The sequence below is a fragment of the Scyliorhinus canicula genome, chromosome 15, assembly GCF_902713615.1.
Source record: "Scyliorhinus canicula chromosome 15, sScyCan1.1, whole genome shotgun sequence".
Taxonomy (NCBI): Eukaryota; Metazoa; Chordata; class Chondrichthyes; order Carcharhiniformes; family Scyliorhinidae; genus Scyliorhinus; species Scyliorhinus canicula.
In genome coordinates, this window is record NC_052160.1 from 32376982 (window position 1) to 32398771 (window position 21790).

The window sequence follows — 21790 nt, forward strand, 5'->3', positions numbered from 1 at the left end:
AGGGTGTTGCGGTCGGTGGAGGGGAGGGGCCCTTTGAAGTCCATACTGAGCCGTTCAAAGGGACGGGAAGCCTTTATCAGGTGCGCTTTTTCTGGCCTGTAGAAGTACGGCTTGCACTCCACGCAGATTTGCCAGTTCCTGGTGGCGGGCCTGACCTCCTCAATGGAGTAGGGCAGGTTGCGGGTCTTGATGAAATGAAAGAATCAAGTGACCCCCGGATGGCAGAGGTCCTCGTGAAGGGCCCGGAGTCGGTCCAATTGTGCGTTGGCACATGTGCCGCGGGATAGGGCATCAGGAGGCTCATTTAGCTTCCCGGGACGATACAAGATCTCATAGATGTAGGTGGAGCGCTTACTCCTCCACCGGTCTTATCGTTCTTTATCTTGCCCTGCTGTGCATTATTGAACATGAAAGCAACCGACCGTTGGTCAGTAAGGAGAGGGAATCTCCTGCTGGCCAGGTAATGCCTCCAAAACCGCACAGCTTCTACTATGGCCTGGGCCTCTTTTTCAATTGAGGAATGGCGGATTTCTGAAGCGTGGAGAGTGCGTGAGACGAAGGCCACGGGTCTGCCCGCTTGGTTGAGGGTGGCCGCCAGAGCTACGTCGGACGCGTCGCTCTCGACTTGGAAGGGAAGGGATTCATTGATTGCGTGCATCGTAGCCTTTGTAATGTCCACTTTGATGCGGCTGAAGGCCTGGCGGGCCTCTGCTGACAGGGTAAAAACAGTGGACTGGATTATTGGGCGGGCCTTGTCTGCATTGTTGGGGACCCACTGGGCATAATATGAAAAAAATCCCAGGCAGCGTTTCAGGGCCTTGGAACAGTGTGGGAGGGGAAATTCCATGGGGGGCGCATGTGTTCAGGATCTGGGCCTATAACTCCATCGTACACTACGTAGCCGAGGATGGCTAGACGGTTGGTGCTGAACACGCATTTGTCCTTGTTGTAGGTTAGGTTAAGGATTTTTGCGGTATGGAGGAATTTTCAGAGGTTGATGTCGTGGTCCTGCTGATCATAGCCGCAGATGGTGACCTTATCGAGATACGGAAACGTGGCCCGCAAGCCGTACCGGTCAACCATTCAGTCCATCTCTCGTTGGAAGACCGAGACTCCATTTGTGACACCGAAGGGAACCCTGAGGAAGTGGTAGAGCCGCCCATCTGCTTCGAATGCAGTGTATTTGCAGTCGCTAGGGCGGATGGGGAGATGATGGTAGGCGGATTTCAGATCCACCGTGGAAAAGACCTTGTATTGTGCAATCTGATTGACCAGATCAGATATGCTGGGGAGAGGGTACGTGTCGAGCTGCGTATATCGGTTGATGGTCTGACTATAATCGATGACCATCCTATGCTTCTCCCCGGTCTTTACAATCACTACTTGAGCTCTCTAGGGACTATTGCTACCCTCGATAATGCCTTCCTTCAGTAACCGCTGGACGTCTGACCTAATGAAGGTCCAGTCCTGGGCACTGTACCGTCTGCTCTTGGTGGCAACGGGTTTGCAATCCGGGGTGAGGTTCACAAAAAGGGAAGGCGGCTCGACCTTGAGGGTCTCGAGGCTGCAGACAGTGAGGGGGGTATAGGGCCGCCGAATTTAAAAGTTAAACTTTGGAGGTTACATTGGAAATCTAACCCTAGGAGCGTGGCAGCGCAGAGGTGAGGGAGGACGTAGAGGCGTATGTTTTTTGATTACCTTCCCTGGACCATGAGGTTCGCTACACAGAACCCTTTGATCTCTACAGAGTACGACCTGGAGGCCAGGGAGATTATTTGATTAACTGGGTGGATGGGAAGAGAACAGCGCCTTACTGTATTGTGGTGTATGAAGCTCTCTGTGCTCCCGGAGTCGATCAGGCAGGATGATTTATGCCCATTGATGAGCACGGTCGTGGTCGTGGTCGAGAGAGTTCGGGGCGAGACTGGTCCAGGGTCACCGAGGCAAGTCGTGGCAAAAGCTGGAAGTTTTCTTCGGGCGATGTGTGGCCTTCTGAATCGGGGTCCTGAGACTCCAGCCAAGATGGCAGCACCCACTGGTCGCACATGGCTGGGGGTGTGCAAGATGACAGCGCCCGGGGCACGCACGTGGCTCTGGGAAATGAAGATCGCGGTGCTCGCTGGCCGCACATGGTTCGTGGAGAAGGTTGAGGTGGCTGTCCCTGTTCGCCCCCGGAGATCGCGGCGACCGCACGGGCCTGGCATACTGCCACGAGGCAGCGGGCCTGGCAGAGACGCCGGGGGTGCTTGGCTTGCCCGCAAAAATAGCAGCGGGGCCTCCTGGGGTTGCCTGGTAGTCGTGCAGCACAAGCTTGCGGGGGGATGGGGGATGCATCGGAGTCAGCCGCGGGGGAGGAGGTTCCACGCTGCCCAAGGGGCTGCCACGCAGTCGGGGACGTACGCGCGGGCGTTTCAGGAGGCCACATCCATGCAGCTAGCAAGGGCTCGTGCCTCCTTGAGGCCTAGTGTCTCTTTTTCTGACAACGGCTGACGGATTTGAGAGGACAGCACACCTGCAACGAATGCGTCCTGGATCAAAAGTTCTGTGTGGTCGCTGGCTGAAACTTGTGGGCAGTCACAGTTCCGACCTAACACCAGGATCGCACGGTAGAATTCCTCCAGTGATTCCCTGGGGATTTGCCGCCTCGTCGCTAGCAGATGTCGTGCGTAGACCTGATTCACTGGGCGAATAGTGTCCTTTCAACAGGGCCATCGCGGCCTCGAATTGTCTGCATCCTCGATGAGAGTGTAGATCTCTGGGCTCACCCTCGAGTGAAGAGCTTGCATCTTCTGGTCCTCCGTGGGTGTAGCTGTGGCTGTTCTGAGGTACCTGTTGAAGGTCGCCAGCCAGTGTTTGAAGGTTGCTGCTGCGTTTGCCGCATGGGGGCTGTGTTGCAGACACTCCAGCTTGATTCGAAGCTCCATTCTTTAACATCTAGTACAATAAATTGATGCTCGATCAATGACTCCAGAAGCGAGATTGGACGACAATTGAAGGCTTTATTGTACTCGATGTTTCCCCCAGCAGCGCAGGTACAGAATGCAGCTGCTGGGGTGACACAGGCTCTTATACTCCGCCTTACTGGGTGGAACCAGCAGGCAGGCTTCACCAATGACACAGCAGGCTCAGGTACCTCCCACACCAATGGTCTGACAGCATTGTCCAGGGTACCGTAATACCCCTAATACTGACAACCACACCCAGTAACCCCATCCAACACTAAGGGCAAATTTGGACACTGAGGGCAATTTAGCATGACCAATCCACCTAACCTGCACATCTTTAGACTGTGGGAGGAAACCGGAGCACCCGGGGAGAACGTGCAGACTCCGCACAGACAGTGACCCAAGCCGGGAACTGAACCTGGGACCCTGGAGCTGTGAAGCAATTGTACAAACTTATTTGCTACCATGATATTTACCACATGATACAAAATATATGCAATATTTCAAAAAGTAATTTCTTAAAGAAAGCAAATCATCTCCATATATCAGAACTGATATATTAGGAATCTCTGGGAGGGAAAAGAATTTGCAAACCTCTACATTTTGGCTTCTGGACTCCTGACTCACCCCTTGCTTAAGCTCTGTCACCTGTCATTTCCTAAGGCAGCGTTTGGACCTGTAATGAACCTTGATTCATGACCAACCTGTTGCAATTTTTCCTTTAACGGCAATGGTGCTGTGATAAACGTAGAAATGTCAGATATATTGTATTATATGTACTTGGTGCCGTAATGGTTAAAATCCTCGGTTAGTGTGTGTGTGACTGCTGCAATGATCTTTTTTAAAAGTCATAGAATTAAAGTGCAGAAGGAGGCCATTCGGCCCATCGAGTTTGCACCGACCCTTGGAAAGAACACCCTACCTAAACCCATACCACCACCCTATACCCACACCTCCACCCTATACCTGTAATCCCACCTGACCTTTTTTCTTTTGCACACTAAGGGCAATTTCTTATGGCCAAGCCATCTAACCTGCACATCATTGGACTGTGGGTGGAAACCGGAGCACCCGGAGGAAACCCACGCAGACACGGGGAGAACATGCAGACTCAGCACAGACAGTGATCCAAGCCGGGAATCAAACCTGGGAGCCTTGAGCTGTGAAGCAACTGTGCTAACCACTGTGCTACCATGCTGCACTAGTTTAAAAGACAGATACTTTGGCTACAAGGGATAATTAAAGCATCATAAATGGAATTTTATTTATATAAAGAAGGTTCCCTAAGGAGTAGATCATTATAGACATTGGGGGCGCGATTCTCCAAAATGGAGATTCTCCAAAGTGTTCGCGCCTTGTGAACGTCGTCACGTTTCACAACAGCGTGCAATGGGCGCGGGGACTACCGATTCTGGCCCCCATAGGGGGCCAGCATGGCACTGGAGCAGTTCATGCCGCTCCAGCCTCCCTTCCCAAAGCCAAATGGCGCCGTGCCAACACGCAGCGGGGAACTTCCTCAGCACACAGGCTCCACGCAACATGGCATGGGGATTCAGGGGCAGGCCGCATAATAAAATAGTGCTGGGGCTGGAGAGGCTGGCCCACCGATTGGTGGGCCCCGATCCAGACTCAATCGGAGCACCCCCACACCACCCCCCCCCCCCCCCCCCCCACCGATGAAGGAGCACTTTTCCGCCGCCCGACCCTTCGCACAGAGTTCCCACCGGCAGCGACCAGGTGTGAACGGCGCTGGTGGGACTCTGCCGTTTCTGCATGGCCGCTCTGCCCATCAACGCCGGAGAACTGGCGGCCTGGCCGCGAATAGCGGCCCGCGACCGGCGTCACGCCAAATGGGTTTAAAACTGAAAACTCATGGGATTTGAGTGGGATAAGGAAGATGGAATGAATGGGAGGAACTAGGGCTGTACCAGGTCTGTAGCAGACAGGCAGAGTTTAGCTTTTGACTGGAAGGTGAGCTGAAGAGTAGTTTCTGAATAATACAGATTCTGCATTATTCTGACAGGGGTTCAGGTCTCTTCAAACAGTCTCAAACGTTTGACATGTAATACTACGTTTGCTAACTGTATTCAAAAGTAGATTCTGACCGGAGATGGGTTTTGCTTGATTGGAGATAAAAGATAGCAGTTATGATTTAGTGTTTCATTTCATTGTTAAGCATTGTTTAATTGTTAACTGTAAGGTATTGTCTTTATAATGTTAAAGTTATTAATACTGTGTTAGTAATAAAGTTAGGTTTAATATACCATATCCCTATTTGTGCCTGAAATCACTGCTGGAGCGAAGTATCCTTCATTACAAGTTAAATAAACTATTGGGGTTTCTGTCCGGCATCCTAGCAACTGTTATAGAGTCTGGTCTGGGATTGTCTTCCTTTCAATCATTAATTTCAACAGATCCATTGAGACGAAGGCTGAACACATCTGGATACTGCACTGCTCCAGCTTAGCAAAATTGCATATTTCAAATCTCATAGGCAGTAATGCCGTGCTCATGCACATCAACTGATTTGTAAAGACTGCCATTACCAACAAGTTCTTCAATTAGCATCCCCTGTGTCACAGGATTTCTAAAGAAAACATGGAGAGCAATTGGACTTCTGAAGTCCGGACCTGATTCCATAGCTCCTCAGAGTGGTCTAGTAGATCGAAATGTTTTGTCATTTAGTGGGACCCAGAAAGAACAAGTACAGGGAACTGCAGACGATTTTTCTTGCTTCATTGAGTAAGTGGCTCTTTGGCTTCCAGAGCACTGGAAACCCATCAACTGAACTAAATTCTCATTAATAACACAGTGGTCTGACGGATTGGTGACTACTGTCCAACAGCAACATGATAAGACAGTTGACAAATAGCAGTCTAGTGAGTGACATCCATACTTCTACCCATCCCTGAAACTTTAACAAAACTCAGCATTGCGTGGCTCTAAGATTGGACAGCATCAATACGCCACATGTCTGTGGCTGATTCACTACACGTGGAGAGTGGTGAATAAATTGGACAACACTGGTCCAAAACACTCACTCATTCTCACCTTCCCTTTCTCCGAGTACTCAGCCATCTCAACCATACATTCATTCCCATACCAGCCACTCTTTCCACAACTATTAACACCCCAAATCACTACGTCAAACAGTTTAATTTGATTGTATACATCCTCGAACCACCTGTATTACTCATTACTATGGATTGCTTCCTCTCTCAACTACTCCACTTCTTCATGACTCATTTTCAATCAACCAGTTCCACACTACCTGTCTCACAAACAAAGAACAAAGACTATTACAGCACAGGAACAGGCCCTTTAGCCCACCAAGCCTGTGATGATCCTGATTCCTTATTTAGAACTACTACTACTTATTGCCTAAACAATCTGCCTCCCTCCATTCTCCGTCTGTTCATCTGTATAAAGATACATCTTAAACGTTGCTATTGTGCCTTCCTCCACCACCTCCTCTGGCAACACATTCCAAGCACTCACCACCGTCTGCATGAAAAACTTTCCCTGCACAACTCCTTAAAATTTCCCCCTCTCACCTTGAACCTGTGCCCCTTGTAATTGAGTCTTCTACCCTGGGAAAAAGCTTCTGACTATTCACCTGTCTATACATCTTACAATTTTGTAGACCTCAATCAGGTCTCCCCTCAGCTTCACCTCAGCCAGGGAACATAGATAGAATTTACAGTGCAGAAGGAGGCCGTTCGGCCCATCGAGTCTGCACCGGCTCTTGGAAAGAGCACCCTACCCCCTACCCAAGGTCAACACCTCCACCCTATCCCCATAACTCAGTAACCTCACTAAGGGCAATTTTGGACACTAAGGGCAATTTGTCATGGCCAAACCACCTAACCCGCACATCTTTGGACTGTGGGAGGAAACCGGAGCACCCGGAGGAAACCCACGCACACACGGGGAGGATGTGCAGACTCCGCACAGACAGTGACCCAAGCCGGAATTGAACCTGGGACCCTGGAGCTGTGAAGCGATTGTGCTATCCACAATGCTACCGTGTTGCCCCCAATACTTTCCTGCACATTATTCACCAACTGATTGTTCTCATTTCTCCACCTTCCTAAATTACACCTCCCAAACCTCCCTTAGGAAAGTCGTTTGCGGATAGGATCAAGGAAAACCCTAAGGCTTTCTATAAGTATATCAGGAACAAAAGAATGACTAGAGTAAGATTAGGGCCAATCAAGGATAGTAGTGGAAAGTTGTGTGTGGAATCAGAGGAGATAGGGGAAGCGTTAAATGGATATTTTTCGTCAGTGTTTACACTGGAGAAAGACAATGTTGTCGAGGAGAACACTCAGGTTCAGTCGAACAGGCTAGATGGAATTGAGGTTCAAAAGGAGGAGGTGTTAGCAATTTTGGAAAATGTCAAAATAGATAAGTCCCATGGGCCAGATGGGATTTAGCCTAGGATTCTCTGGGAAGCCAGGGAGGAGATTGCAGAACCTTTGTCCTTGATCTTTATGTCATCTTTGTCGACAGGAATAGTGCCGGAAGACTGGAGGATAGCAAATGTTGTCCCCTTGTTCAAGAAGGGGAGTAGAGACAATCCTGGTAATTATAGACCTGTGAGCCTTACTTCGGTTGTGGGTAAAATGTTGGAAAAGGTTATAAGAGATAGGGTTTATAATCATCTTGAAAAGAACAAGTTGATTAGCGATAGTCAACACGGTTTTGTGAAGGGTAGGTCATGCCTCACAAACCTTATTGAGTTTTTTGAGAAGGTGACCAAACAGGTGGATGAGGGTAAAGCGGTTGATGTGGTGTATATGGATTTCAGTAAGGCGTTTGATAATGTTCCCCACGGTAGGCTATTGCAGAAAATAAGGAAGTATGGGATTAGAACATAGAACATAGAACATAGAACAGTACAGCACAGAACAGGCCCTTCGGCCCTCGATGTTGTGCCGAGCAATGATCACCCCACTTAAACCCACGTAACCCGTATACCCGTAACCCAACAATCCCCCCATTAACCTTACACTACGGGCAATTTAGCATGGCCAATCCACCTAACCCGCACATCTTTGGACTGTGGGAGGAAACCGGAGCACCCGGAGGAAACCCACGCACACACGGGGAGGACGTGCAGACTCCACACAGACAGTGACCCAGCCGGGAATCGAACCTGGGACCCTGGAGCTGTGAAGCATTGATGCTAACCACCATGCTACCATGAGGCCCCATCTTTGGGGATTGAAGGTGATTTAGCAGTTTGGATCAGTAATTGGCTAGCTGAAAGAAGACAGAGGGTGGTGGTTGATGGCACATGTTCATCCTGGAGTTCAGTTACTAGTGGTGTACCGCAAGGATCTGTTTTGGGGCCACTGCTGTTTGTCATTTTTATAAATGACCTGGAAGAGGGTGTAGAAGGATGGGTTAGTAAATTTGCAGATGACACGAAGGTCGGTGGAGTTGTGGATAGTGCTGAAGGATGTTATAGGATACAGAGGGACATAGATAAGCTGCAGAGCTGGGCTGAGAGGTGGCAGATGGAGTTTAATGCGGAAAAGTGTGAGGTGGTTCACTTTGGAAGGAGTAACAGGAATGCAGAGTACTGGGCTAATGGCAAGATTCTTGGTAGTGTAGATGAACAGAGAGATCTCGGCATCCAGGCACATAAATCCCTGAAAGTTGCCGCCCAGGTTAATAGGGCTGTTAAGAAGGCATATGGTGTGCTAGCCTTTATCAGTGGGGGGATTGAGTTTCGGAGCCACAAGATCATGCTGCAGCTGTACATAACTCTGGTGCGGCCGCACCTGGAGTACTGCGTGCAGTTCTGGTCACCACATTATAGGAAGAATGTGGAAGCTTTGGAAAGGGTTCAGAGGAGATTTACTAGGATGTTGCCTGGTATGCAGGGAAGGTCTTACGAGGAAAGTCTCAGGGACTTCAGGTTGTTTTCGTTAGAGAGGAGAAGGCTGAGAGGTGACTTAATAGAGACATATAAGATAGTCAGAGGGTTAGATAGGGTGGACAGTGAGAGTCTTTTTCCTCGGATGGTGATGACCAACATAAGGGGACATAGCTTTAAATTGAGGGGTGGTAGATATAGGACAGATGTCAGAGGCAGTTTCTTTACTCAGAGAGTAGTAGGGGTGTGGAATGCCCTGCCTGCAACAGTAGTAGACTCGCCAACTTTAAGGGCATTTAAGTGGTCACTGGATAGACATATGGATGAAAATGGAATAGTGTAGGTCAGATAGGCTTCAGATGGTTTCATAGGTCGGCGCAACATCGAGGGCCGAAGGGTCCGTACTGCGCTGTAGTGTTCTATGTTCTATGTTCTAAACTATCATTGATCCATAATCCCTCCAACATCCTTTAATTTACCATAAATAATTAACTCATGTCCATCTTTTCCTGTGACTTGTCAATGAAAGAGGAGGTTTGCTAAGTAGGCAATATATATCTTGCACATACTTCTTGTAATTTTAATTTTGGGTAACATATTTACCTCAATATCCACAATGTTAAAATAGTATCAAAGCCTGCTGCCAATTTTCCACTGATTTTATTGGCGACTCAAGCTGGGAAGTGGTTCTCTGAATACTTTTTTAATATAAATTTAGAGTACCCAATTATATTTTTCCAATGAAGGGGCAATTTAACGTGGCCAATCCACCTACCCTGCACATCTTTGGGTTGTGAGGATGAAACCCATGCAGACACGGGGAGAATGCGCAAACTCTACACGGATAGTGACCGTTCTCTGAATTTCTAAACTCATCCCCCCAACTCCAACTCCCCTCTTTCTCTGCTTGTAAATTAGGTTTGCACTTCTTTGAAAAATGTATAGACGTTTTCTGCTTTAATGTTAGATTGCTGGCAGTCTCCAGGCCTCCCTTTCCCATTTTGTGTCATAACCCCGGGATTCTTTATCCTTCCCCAAATACTCTCACAGTCCCACCCCTAAATTGATATTCTTGATATGGGCTGTTGCCTCTTGTAGGATTTTGGATTCAGAGACCAGAGAAAGCGAAGATAGGCAGTCAGCAACTTTAAGATAGTTTTTTAGGAAGCAACAATTTAGAGAAAATGCATTAACTAATTAGACAGAAAATGTCTACGACCTGTGAAAGTTGAGAGTGGTTTACCGATCCCAGAGGACAAATGTATGGTTGGTACAGAGTGAGTTGATCTCAGTAGTTTGTGATAGCAGCATTCTGGTCTTTAATTGAAGTGTTAGAGAATATTCCCTCCATCTTCTCCTCCTCATCTGCCTCTTCCATCTGGAAAAGGTGACTGCCATCTCCCAGCACCGCTCCCTGTCCCTGAGCACTTATTAATATACATTGTTTCTGGGGACTGCTAGCTTACACGATGTCAATCACCTTCTCAAACCCTCATGAGCAATGGATATGGGGCAGGTATCAAAATGTCAGGGTGGTCACCTCTACCTCCCCCCCCCCCCCCCCCCCCCCCCCCCCACCCCATCACAGTTGATGTTATAACTGGACGGGAAGATCCCTGGCACCAAGTAACTTTTACTTTTTTTATAAAATGTGGAGGAACCGAGTCATGGAACCCCTAATTAGTGTTAACAAGAAAAAAAATCATTTATTAAACATGAGAAAAATTGCATCCACTAACCCCCCCCCCCCCCCCCCCCCCCCACCTCCTTAGTTTAACAATTACATACAAGATTTAGGATTAACACGGAGTACAAAGTACATCTGAAAAAGGGTGGAGGAGTTGTATACTGGTTAAGGAGAATATCACAGCTATACTGCAGGAGGACACCTCAGGGGGCTCATGCAGCAAGGCAATATGGGTAGAGCTCAGGAATAGGAAAGGTGCAGTCCCAATGTTGGGGATTTACTTCAGGCCCCCCAACAGCCAGCAGGAGATAGAGGAGCAGATATGTAGGCAGCTTTTGGAAAGGTGTAAAAGCAACAGGGTTGTTGTGGTGGGTGATTTTAACTTCCCCAATATTGCCTGGGACTCACTTAGTGCTGGGGGCTTGGATGGGGAAGAGTTTGTAAGCAGCATCCATGAGCGCTTCTTGTAACAATATGCAGATAGTCCAACTCGGGGAAGGGGCCGTCCTGGACCTGGTATTGGGGAATGAGCCCGTCAGGTGGACGAAGTTTCAGTAGGGGATCATTTCAGGAACAGTGGCCATAATTCAGTCAGCTTTAAGGTACTGCTGGATAAAGATGAGTAGTCCTCGGGTGAAGGTGCTAAATTGGGGGAAGGTTAATTATAACAATATTAGGCAGGAACTGAAGAATCTAGATTGGGGGCAGATGTTTGAGGGTTAATCAACATTTGGCATGTGGGAGGCTTTCAAATGTCAGCTGATAGGAATTCAGGACCGGCATGTACCTGTGAGGAAGAAGGTCCAAAAGAAAAAGGAAGCATCTGTAAGGGGTAAAGGCTGGGAATAGACAAAGCCCATAAGGAATATAAGGAAAGTAGGAAGGAACTTATGCAAGGAGTCAGGAGGGCTAAAAGTGGTCACAAAAAGTCATTGGCAAATAGGATTAAGGAAAATCCCAAGGCTTTTTATACGTATATAAAGAGCAAGAGGGTAGCCAGGGAAAGAGTTAGGCCCCTGAAGAACAGGAGAGAGAATCTATGCGTGGAGCCAGAGGAAATGGGTGTGGTACTAAATGAGTACTTTGTATCAGTATTCACCAAATAATAATTTAATCCAATTGGATAAAGGAATCATCAAATATAAAAAAACTGTTTAGAAGTAGGGATTTTCATCCAGACTAGAGCAGCTCAACAGAACCACAGAGATAAATGTGAATTACTCTGATGGATTGCATTGTGTCTGTAAGACATGGCAGGTTGCTGTAGACAAATATTCTCTAATATGAATTAATAAGCATTGACTAAAATGTGGAGTCTATTCCTAGTGAATTATTTGCATGATATATATGAAGAAAAAATGTTAAACTTCTATATTATTTATTTTGATGATTATTCTCACAGGAGCAATTTCACAGTTCACTATGGTCAGATATATTATTGAATTTCAATATGAGCTGTGGCTGAGGGTTTTTAGAATCAAGCCTTCAACCCTCAGGTCCACAATTATTTTTTTTTACAGTGTACAAAGATGATCCAGTACATCAAAAAGGTGCACTGGACATTCAACACGTGACAAGGGGATTCCACAAGGATGATCTTGGAGCTAACAATTAATATGCTTAAGCTGAACCTCCATGGCCTGATGTATTTGAGGCCTTTGCAGTACATCTAAGCGGGTATGAAGACTTGCCATCATCTGTTGCATGTACCACATTGCAATCAAGAGCGACAAGCCCTTACCACCATTTGGTCAGCTACATGTGGAGGAAGAGGATTCGAAGAGGAAGTGACCACAAACATGCATACAAACACACAAATTAGGAGCCAGAGTTGGCCATTCGACCCCTCGAACCTGCTGCACCATTGAATAAGAGCATGATTGATCTGATTGTAACCTCAACTCCACATTCCAAACCTCAATTCCATATTACCATCTATGGCTAGTACCCTTTCACCCCTTGCTTATCAAGGACCTACCTAACTCTGTCTTAAAAATAGTCAAAAACTCTGCTTCCACTGCCTTTTGAGGAACAGATTTCCAAAGACTGACTATCCTCTGAGAAAATAAATTCTCCTGATCTCTGTCTTAAATGACTCCTTAAATAACCCCTTATTTTTAAACAATGACTCATAGTTCTAGATTCTTCCACAATAGGAAACATCCTTTCCACATTTACCCTATCAAGACTCCTCAGGATCTTACATGTTTCAATCAAATTGCTTCTTACTCTTGTAAACTCCAGCAGATATAAGCCTAGCTTGTTCCAACCTTCCTCACAAAACAACCCACTCAGTGTAGGTATTAGTCCAGTAACCTACTCTGAACTGATTCACGTGCATTTACATCTTTCCTTTAATTAGGAGACCAATACGCTAAACAGTACTCCAGATGTAGTCTCACCAATGCCCTGTACAACTGAAGCATAATCTAACTTGTATTCATTTCCCTTCACAATAAATGATAATATTCTCTTAACTTTCTGAATTGCTTGCTGTATCTGCGTACTAACATTTTGCAATCAGCAGGGGCTGGGTTAGTACACTGGGCTAAATAGCTGGCTTTTAAAGCAAACCAAGGCAGGCCAGCAGCATAGTTCAATTCCCGTACCAGCCTCCTCGAGCAGGTGCCGGAATGTGGCGACTAGGGGCTTTTCACAGTAACTTTATTTGAAGCCTACTTGTGACAATAAGCAATTCTCATTTCATTTTCCATTTCAATTCATGCACTCAGGCACCTGGATCCCTTTGCATCTCAAAGTTCTGCAATCTCTCACCATTTAAAAAATATGCTTTTTTATTCTTCCTTATCTGCCAAAAGAGAAAAGGTCACCAAAATGTGTTTCATCTGAGTCAGCCTGCTCTTTACCCATTCACTAATGTGTCCACAATCTTTAGAATTCTTCTTACAACCTCGTTAAGATTTCCTTCAATTGAAATATTTTGGTCTTGCCATGATTCATCATAAATTCAAATACCAACACCAACATCTGAGACTGCAACATCTCAGCATGGAAGCTGGCTGGCTGAATGATACCAGCGAAGGCATTGGTTGAGCAGGTGACAGGGGAGGCTGGTATTCTAAGAGATGTCATCAAGTATTTCTCCCATAGGGTGAAGTAAATTTGTGGGAAAATGCAAGAAGTGGTGCGCCTCATAGTTAGGGATCCCCTCGGAAGGAGTGATCACAATATTGTGGAATTTAAAATACAGATGGAGGGTGACAAGGTAAAATCAAACACTAGTGTTTTGTGCTTAAACAAAGGAGATTACAATGGGATGAGAGAAGAACTAGCTAAGGTAGACTGGGAGCAAAGACTTTATGGTGAAACATTTGAGGAACAGTGGAGAACCTTCCAAGCGATTTTTCACAGTGTTCAGCAAAGGTTTATACCAACAAAAAGGAAGGACGGTAGAAAGAGGGAAAATCGACCATGCATATCTGAGGAAATAAGGGAGAGTATCAATTTGAAGGAAAAAGCATGCAAAGTGGCAAAGATTAGTGGGAGACTAGAGGACTGGGAAATCTTTAAGGGGCAACAGAAAGCTACTAAAAAAGCTATAAATAAGAGTAAGATAGTCTTACTCTTGCTCAGAATATAAAAACAGTAAATGTTTCTACAAATATATAAAACAAAAAAGAGTGGCTAAGGTAAATATTGGTCCTTTAGAGGATGAGAAGGGAGATTTAATAATGGGAGATAAGGAAATGGCTAACAAACTGAACAGGTTTTTGGGTCGGACTTAACAGTGGACGACACAAATAACATGCCAGTGATTGATAGAAATGAGGCGATGACAGGAGAGGACCTTGAGATATTTGTTATCACTAGTAATGGGCAAGCTAATGGGGCTAAAGGTAGACAAGTCACCTGGCCCTGATGGAATGCATCCCAGAGTGCTAAAAGAGATGGCTAGGGAAATTGCAAATGCACTAGTGATAATTTACTAAAATTCACTAGACTCTGGGGTGGTCCCGGCGGATTGGAAATTAACAAACGTGACACCACTGTTTAAAAAAGGAGATAGGCAGAAAGCGGGTAATTATAGGCCAGTGAGCTTAACTTCAGTAGTAGGAAAGATGCTGGAATCTATCATCAAGGAAGAAATAGCGAGGTATCTAGATGGAAATTGTCCCATTGGACAGACGCAGCATGGGTTCATAAAGTGCAGGTCGTGCCTAACTAATTTAGTGGAATTATTTGAGGACATTACCAGTGCGATAGATAATGGGGAGCCAATGGATGTGGTATATCTGGATTTCCAGAAAGCCTTTGACAAGGTGCCACACAAAATGTTGCTGCATAAGATAAAGATGCATGGCATTAAGGATAAAGTAGTAGCATGGATAGAGGATTGGTTAATTGAAAAATGAAATAAAATGAAAATGAAATGAAAAATAAAAATTAAATTGATTTTTAATTAATAGAAAGCAACAAGTGCGGATTAATGGGTGATTCTCTGGTTGGCAATCAGTAGCCAGTGGTGTCCCTCAGGGAACAGTGTTGGGCCCACAATTGTTCACAATTTACATAGATGGTTTGGACTTGGGGACCAAGGGCAATGTGTCCAAGTTTGCAGACGACACTAAGATGAGTGGTGAAGCAAAAAGTTCAGAGGATACTAGAAGTCTGCAGAGGGATTTGGATAGGTTAAGTGAATGGGCTAGGGTCTGGCAGATGGAATACAATGTTGACAAAAGTGAGATTATTCATTTTGGTAGGAATAACAGCAAAAGGGATTATTATTTAAACGATAAAATATTAAAACATGCTGCTGTGCAGAGACCTGGGTGTGCTAGTGCATGAGTCGCAAAAAGTTGGTTTACAGGTGCAACAGGTGATTAAGAAGGCAAATGGAATTTTGTTCTTCATTGCTCGAGGGATGGAGTTTAAGACTAGGGAGGTTATGCTGCAATTGCATAAGGTGTTAGTGAGGCCACACCTGGAGTATTGTGTTCAGTTTTGGTCTCCTTACCTGAGACAGGACGTACTGGCACTGGAAGGTGTGCAGAGGAGATTCACTCGGTTAATCCCAGATCTGAAGGGGTTGGATTACGAGGCGAGGTTGAGTAGACTGGGACTGTACTCGTGGAATTTTGAAGGGTGAGGGGGGATCTTATAGAAACATATAAAATTATGAAAGGAATAGATAGGATAGATGCAGGCAGGTTGTTTCCACTGGCGGGTGAAAGCAGAACTAGGGGACATAGCCTCAAAATAAGGGGCAGTAGATTTAGGACTGAGTTTAGGAGGAACCTCTTCACCCAAAGGGTTGTGAATCTATGGAATTCCTTGCCCAGTGAAGCAGTTGAGGCTCCTTCATTAAATGTTTTTAAGGTAAAGATAGATAGTTTTTTGAAGAATAAAGGGATTAAGGGTTATGGTGCTCGGGCCGGAACGTTGAGCTGAGTCCACAAAAGATCAGCCATGATCTCATTGACTGGCGGAGCAGGCTCGAGGGGCCAGATGGCCTACTCCTGCTCCTAGTTCTTATGTTCTTATGTGAGCCATGGGCTGAAATGTCCCATTCTAATTCCCGGGTCAGGTTTTCCACGTCCGATGAAAGTGACTGGAGTTTTGGCTGGAACGCCAGATTTTCCGCAACGTGTTACGCCACTGATGTGATCGGAGAATCTATCTATAGATTGAGTGAAGAGTCGAGGATTTGGTTCATTTCGGATTCAGTGCAGGGAGGCCTCCTGTGATTGTTGAATCAGTTCCCTTTCTTGTCTCCAAACTAGGTGGGTGCAACTTTCTATTACTTTATCTGTGTAAATTATTAACTATTTGACTAATTCACTAAATAAGATTAGATGACAGGGCTGGTGGTGTTCCATGACTGCAATACATTGGAATGTGTGGAATGCACCACAATCCCAGACAGGCATATCTACAGAAAGTGTCTGCAGTCTAGGCCTGTGTTCCTCAAACTTGTTTTCCGGGGACCCATTTTTACCAACCGGCCAATCTTCGGGACCCAACCCGGCCGACCTTTGCGGCTCACGCCGGCCGACCTTCACGACCCATGCCGGCCGACCTTCGCGACCCACGCCGGCCAACCTTCGCGACCCACGCCAGCCGACCTTCGCGACCCACGCCGGCCAACCTTCGCGACCCACGCCGGCCGACCTGAGTGACCCACGCCAGCCAACCTTCGCGACCCACGCCGGCCGACCTTCGCGACCCACGCCAACCGACCTGCACGACCCACGCCGGCCGACCTGAGCAACCCACCCGGCCAACCTGAGCGACCCACGTCGGCTGACCTTCACAACCCACGCCGGCCGAGGAGAGGGAAGGATAGGAGTGGTGGGGACAGGGCATACTGGGGGAGGGGGCACACTGAGGGTGGAGGGCACACTGGAGGTGGGGCACACTGAGGGTGGAGGGCACACTGCGGGTGGGGGGCACATTGGGGTGGGGGGGAGAGGGTACACTGGGGCTGGGGGGGATCCTTAATTCCACCCGGGCCGGGCGGCTGATTCGGGCAGAGAGGGGGGGCAGCCCCGCCAAGAGGCCGGTGTGTTTGGAGGGGGCTGGGGGAGCAGCGGGGCAGCCTGTCGCTCGGCAGCGCGGCCCCGGGATGAGGCACCCCCGGGCCCGGGACAAACCCAAAACAATTCAGCACCGAGGCTTCGCTCACCACAAACTGCAGCCGGTGCCCCGGCCCCGCTCCCCAGGCAGCTTCCCCGATCCAATCCCCGCCTCACACAGCCCACTGCAGCGTCACCGCTTCAAACAAACCCCGCCAACAGCACGCTTCCAGGGAGAGACCCTCACACTGAGACCCTCACACTGAGACCCTCACACTGAGACCCTCACACTGAGACCGCCACCAAAAAAAATAGCGGCCGCACTGCGCATGCGTACACGATCATCGGTGCGCGTGCGCAAAAGGGCGCACATGTGCATAATTTTGCATATGCACGACGAGGATCATGCGCAATGCAGCCAAATTTTTTTTTACATGTTTGCGGCCATTTTAATGGCCGCTTGCAGCCGCTGTTATTAAAAGCTGGCTACTGCACGTGGATTTGCGCAATCGGGAGCGCCGCGGACCACGGCTCCGCGACCCGCCCGCGACCCACCCGCGGGTCGAGTTTGAAGAACACTGGTTTAGGCAACCTGAGCTCCAAATTCTTGAGCTGGAGTCAGAGATGTGGACACTGTGAGGCATCCCCTCACCTCCTCCTCATGCTCACTCACTCCCCCTCACCTCCTCCTCGTGCTCACTCACTCTCCCTCACATCCTCCTTGTGCTCACTCACTCCCCCTCACCTCCTCCTCATACTCACTCACTTCACCCTCACCTCCTCCTCGTGCTCACTCACTCTCCCTCACATCCTCCTTGTGCTCACTCACTCCCCCTCACCTCCTCCTCATACTCGCTCATTCCCCCTCACCTCCTCCTCATACTCACTCACTCCCCCTCACCTCCTCCTCGTGCTCACTCACTCCCCTTCACCTCCTCCTCATACTCACTCACTTCACCCTCACCTCCTCCTCGCTCACTCACTCCCACTCACCACCTCCTGGTGCTCATTCACTCCCCTCACCACCTCCTCGTGCTCACTCACTCCCCCTCACCTCCTCCTCATGCTCATACACCCCCTCGCCTCCTCTTTGTGTTCACTTACTTCCCCCTCTCACTTCCTCTGTACTCACACACCCTTCACCACCTCCTTGTGCTCCCTCCCCCTCATGTTCACTCACTCCCCCTCACCTCCTCCTCATGCTCACTGACTCCCCCTCATCACCTTCCCTGTGCCCACTTCCCCGCACCTCCTCTTTGTGCTCGCTCACCCCCTCGTCTTTTCCTCATGCTCACTCACTTCACCCTCACCTCCTCTTCGTGCTCACACACACCCTCGCCTCCTCATCCTCATTCACGTCCCCCTCACCACCTCATCTGTGCTCACTCCCCATCACCTCCTCCCCATGCTCACTCACTCCCCCTCATCTCCTCCTCATGCTCACTCACTCCCCCTCACCACCTCTTCGTGCTCACACGACCCCTCGCCGCCTCTTCCTCTGTATTCAATCACTCCCTCTTAACTCTTCCTCTGTGCTCAATCACTCCCTCTTAACTCTTCCACTGTGCTCAATCACTCCCTCTTAACTCTTCCACTGTGCTCAATCACTCCCTCTTAACTATTCCTCTGTGCTAACTCACTCCCTCTTAACTCTTCCACTGTGCTCAATCACTCCCTCTTAACTCTTCCACTGTGCTCAATCACTCCCTCTTAACTATTCCTCTGTGCTAACTCACTCCCTCTTAACTCTTCACTGTGCTCAATCACTCCCTCTTAACTCTTCCACTGTGCTCAATCACTCCCTCTTAACTCTTCCACTGTGCTCAATCACTCCCTCTTAACTATTCCTCTGTGCTAACTCACTCCCTCTTAACTCTTCCACTGTGCTCAATCACTCCCTCTTAACTCTTCCACTGTGCTCAATCAATCCCTCTCAACTATTCCTCTTTGCTAACTCACTCCCTCTTAACTCCTCATTGTGCTCAATCACCCCCTTTTAACTCTTCCACTGTGCTCAATCACTCCCTCTAAACTCTTCACTGTGCTCAATCACTCCCTCTGAACTCTTCCACTGTGCTCAATCACTCCCTCTTAACTCTTCGTCTGTGCTAACTCACTCCCTCTTAACTCTTCACTGTGCTCAATGACTCCCTCTTAACTCTTCACTGTGCTCAATCACTCCCTCTTAACTCTTCCTCTGTGCTAACTCACTCCCTCTTAACTCTTCACTGTGCTCAATCACTCCCTCTGAACTCTTCACTGTGCTCAATCACTCCCACTGAACTCTTCACTGTGCTCAATCACTCTCTCTGAACTCTTCACTGTGCTCAATCACTCCCTCTGAACTCTTCACTGTGCTCAATCACTCCCTCTGAACTCTTCCTCTGTGCTCAATCACTCCCTCTGAACTCTTCCACTGTGCTCAATCACTCCCTCTGAACTCTTCACTGTGCTCAATCACTCCCTCTTAACTCATCCTCTGTGCTAACTCACTCCCTCTTAACTCTTCACTGTGCTCAATGACTCCCTCTTAACTCTTCACTGTGCTCAATCACTCCCTCTTAACTCTTCCTCTGTGCTAACTCACTCCCTCTTAACTCTTCACTGTGCTCAATCACTCCCTCTTAACTCTTCACTGTGCTCAATCACTCCCTCTGAACTCTTCACTGTGCTCAATCACTCCCTCTGAACTCTTCCTCTGTGCTCAAACACTCCCTCTTAACTCTTCCTCTGTACTCAATCACTCCCTCTTAACTCTTCACTGTGCTCAATCACTCCCTCTGAACTCTTCACTGTGCTCAATCACTCCCTCTGAACTCTTCACTGTGCTCAATCACTCCCTCTGAACTCTTCATTGTGCTCAATCACTCCCTCTGAACTATTCCTCTGTGCTCAAACACTCTCTCTTAACTCTTACTCTGTGCTCGATCACTCCCTCTTAACTCTTCCTCTGTACTCAATCAATCCCTCTTAACTCTTCCTCTGAATTCAATCAATCCCTCTTAACTCTTCCTCTGTGCTCGAAAACTCCCTCTTAACTCTATCACTGTACTCAATCAATCCCTCTTAACTTTTCCACTGTGCTCAATCACTCCCTCTTTTTTATTTAACAAATAATTTTATTGAGGTATTTTAGGCATATAGAAAAAGTGACATTGTATAGTACAAAAAAAGAAGTCAAGACACAAATTAAACAGTGCAAACCATGGCTCTGTTCACGCAAGGACCTGCCTCAATATCCCCCTACTCTACTCTACTGTACCCAAGCCCCCCCCCCCCCCCCCCCCCCTCCGGCTGATGCTTACTCCTCTGCGAAGAAGTCAATAAATGGCTGCCACCTTCGGGCGAACCCTAGTAGTGAACCTCTCAAGGCGAACTTGACTTCTCTAGGCCAAGAAAGCTCGCCATGTCCGATAGCCATACCTCAGTCCTCGGGGGCTTTGAGTCCCTCCATGCAAACAGTATTCGTCGCCGGGCTACGAGGGAAGCAAAGGCCAGAACATCGGCCTCTCTCTCTTCCTGGACTCCCAGGTCCTCCGAAACCCCAAAGATTGCCACCTCCGGGCTCATTACCACCCCAGTTTTCAATACCCGGGATATGACACCTGCGAATCCCTGCCAATACCCCCTGAGATTAGGGCACGACCAGAACATGTGTACATGGTTAGCTGGCCCTCCGGCGCATCTAGCACACATCCTCCAGCCCAAAGAATCTGCTCATCTGGGCCACCGTCATGTGGGCCCAGTGCACAACCTTAAACTGGATCAGACTGAGCCTGGCGCATGTTGCGGTCGTGTTTACTCTGCTCAGAACTTCTGCCCAGATACCGCCCTCCAGCTCCACCCCCCCCCCCCCCCCCCCCACCCCCCCCCCGAGCTCCTCTTCGCACTTCAGCTTCAAGTCCTTGGTCTGCGTATCCTCAGCTCCCATTAGTTCCTTGTAAACGACTGAGACTCTACCCTCTCCTACCTCTCCCCTCGAAACTACCCTATCCTGCCTCCCCTTCAGCGAGAGATGTGGGAAGGACGGCACCTGTCTGCAGACAAAATCCCTCACCTGTAAGTATCTAAAGTCGTTCCCTCTCACCAGCCCAAACTTCTCCTCCAGCGGCCTCATGCTCGGAAAGCTCCCTTCCAGGAACAGATCCCCCATCCTCACAATCCCCGCCCTCCTCCACAGTCGATACCCCCCGTCCATGTTCTGCGTTGCAAATCGGTGGTTTCCGCAGATTGGGGTCCACACCGATGCCTTACATGCTACATGCCTATTCCACTGGCCCCAGATCCGCAAAGCCGCCACCACTATTGTGCTGGTGGAGTACCGTGCCTGCAGAAGCGGCGAGGCGCCGTGACCAGGGCTGCTAAGCTAGTGCCCCTGCACGAAGCAGCCTCCATCCGCTCCCAAACCAGCCTCGCACCCACCATCCATTTCCTTATCATCGCTATGTTGGCCGCCCAGTAATAGTTGCTGAAGTTCGGCAACACCAGCACCCCTTCTCCTCTGTTCCTTTCAAGCATTACCCTCTTAACCTGCGGGGACTTCCCTGCTCATACAAATCCCAGAACAATTTTATTCAGCCTCTTAAAGGACAGCGGGATAATGATGGGGAGACACTGAAAAACAAACAAGAACCGTGGGAGAATCGCCATCTTAACAGTCTGCACCCTCCCCGCCAATGACAGCGGGAGCGCATCCCACCTCCGGACCTCCTCCCTCACTCGTTCCACCAGTCGGGACAGG

The 21790-nt window shown here is 48.3% G+C and overlaps 1 protein-coding gene across 1 annotated transcript in view; it reads left to right on the plus strand.

Annotated features, from left to right (window-relative positions):
- The window catches only part of LOC119978633 (protein PERCC1), a 47119-nt gene that overhangs the window by 3042 nt on the left and 22287 nt on the right, over window positions 1-21790 (plus strand). The window contains exon 2 of the mRNA XM_038820419.1: window positions 16062-16257. The gene's annotated coding sequence lies outside the window, so the exon portion shown is untranslated. The remainder of the gene's footprint in view (window positions 1-16061; window positions 16258-21790) is intronic.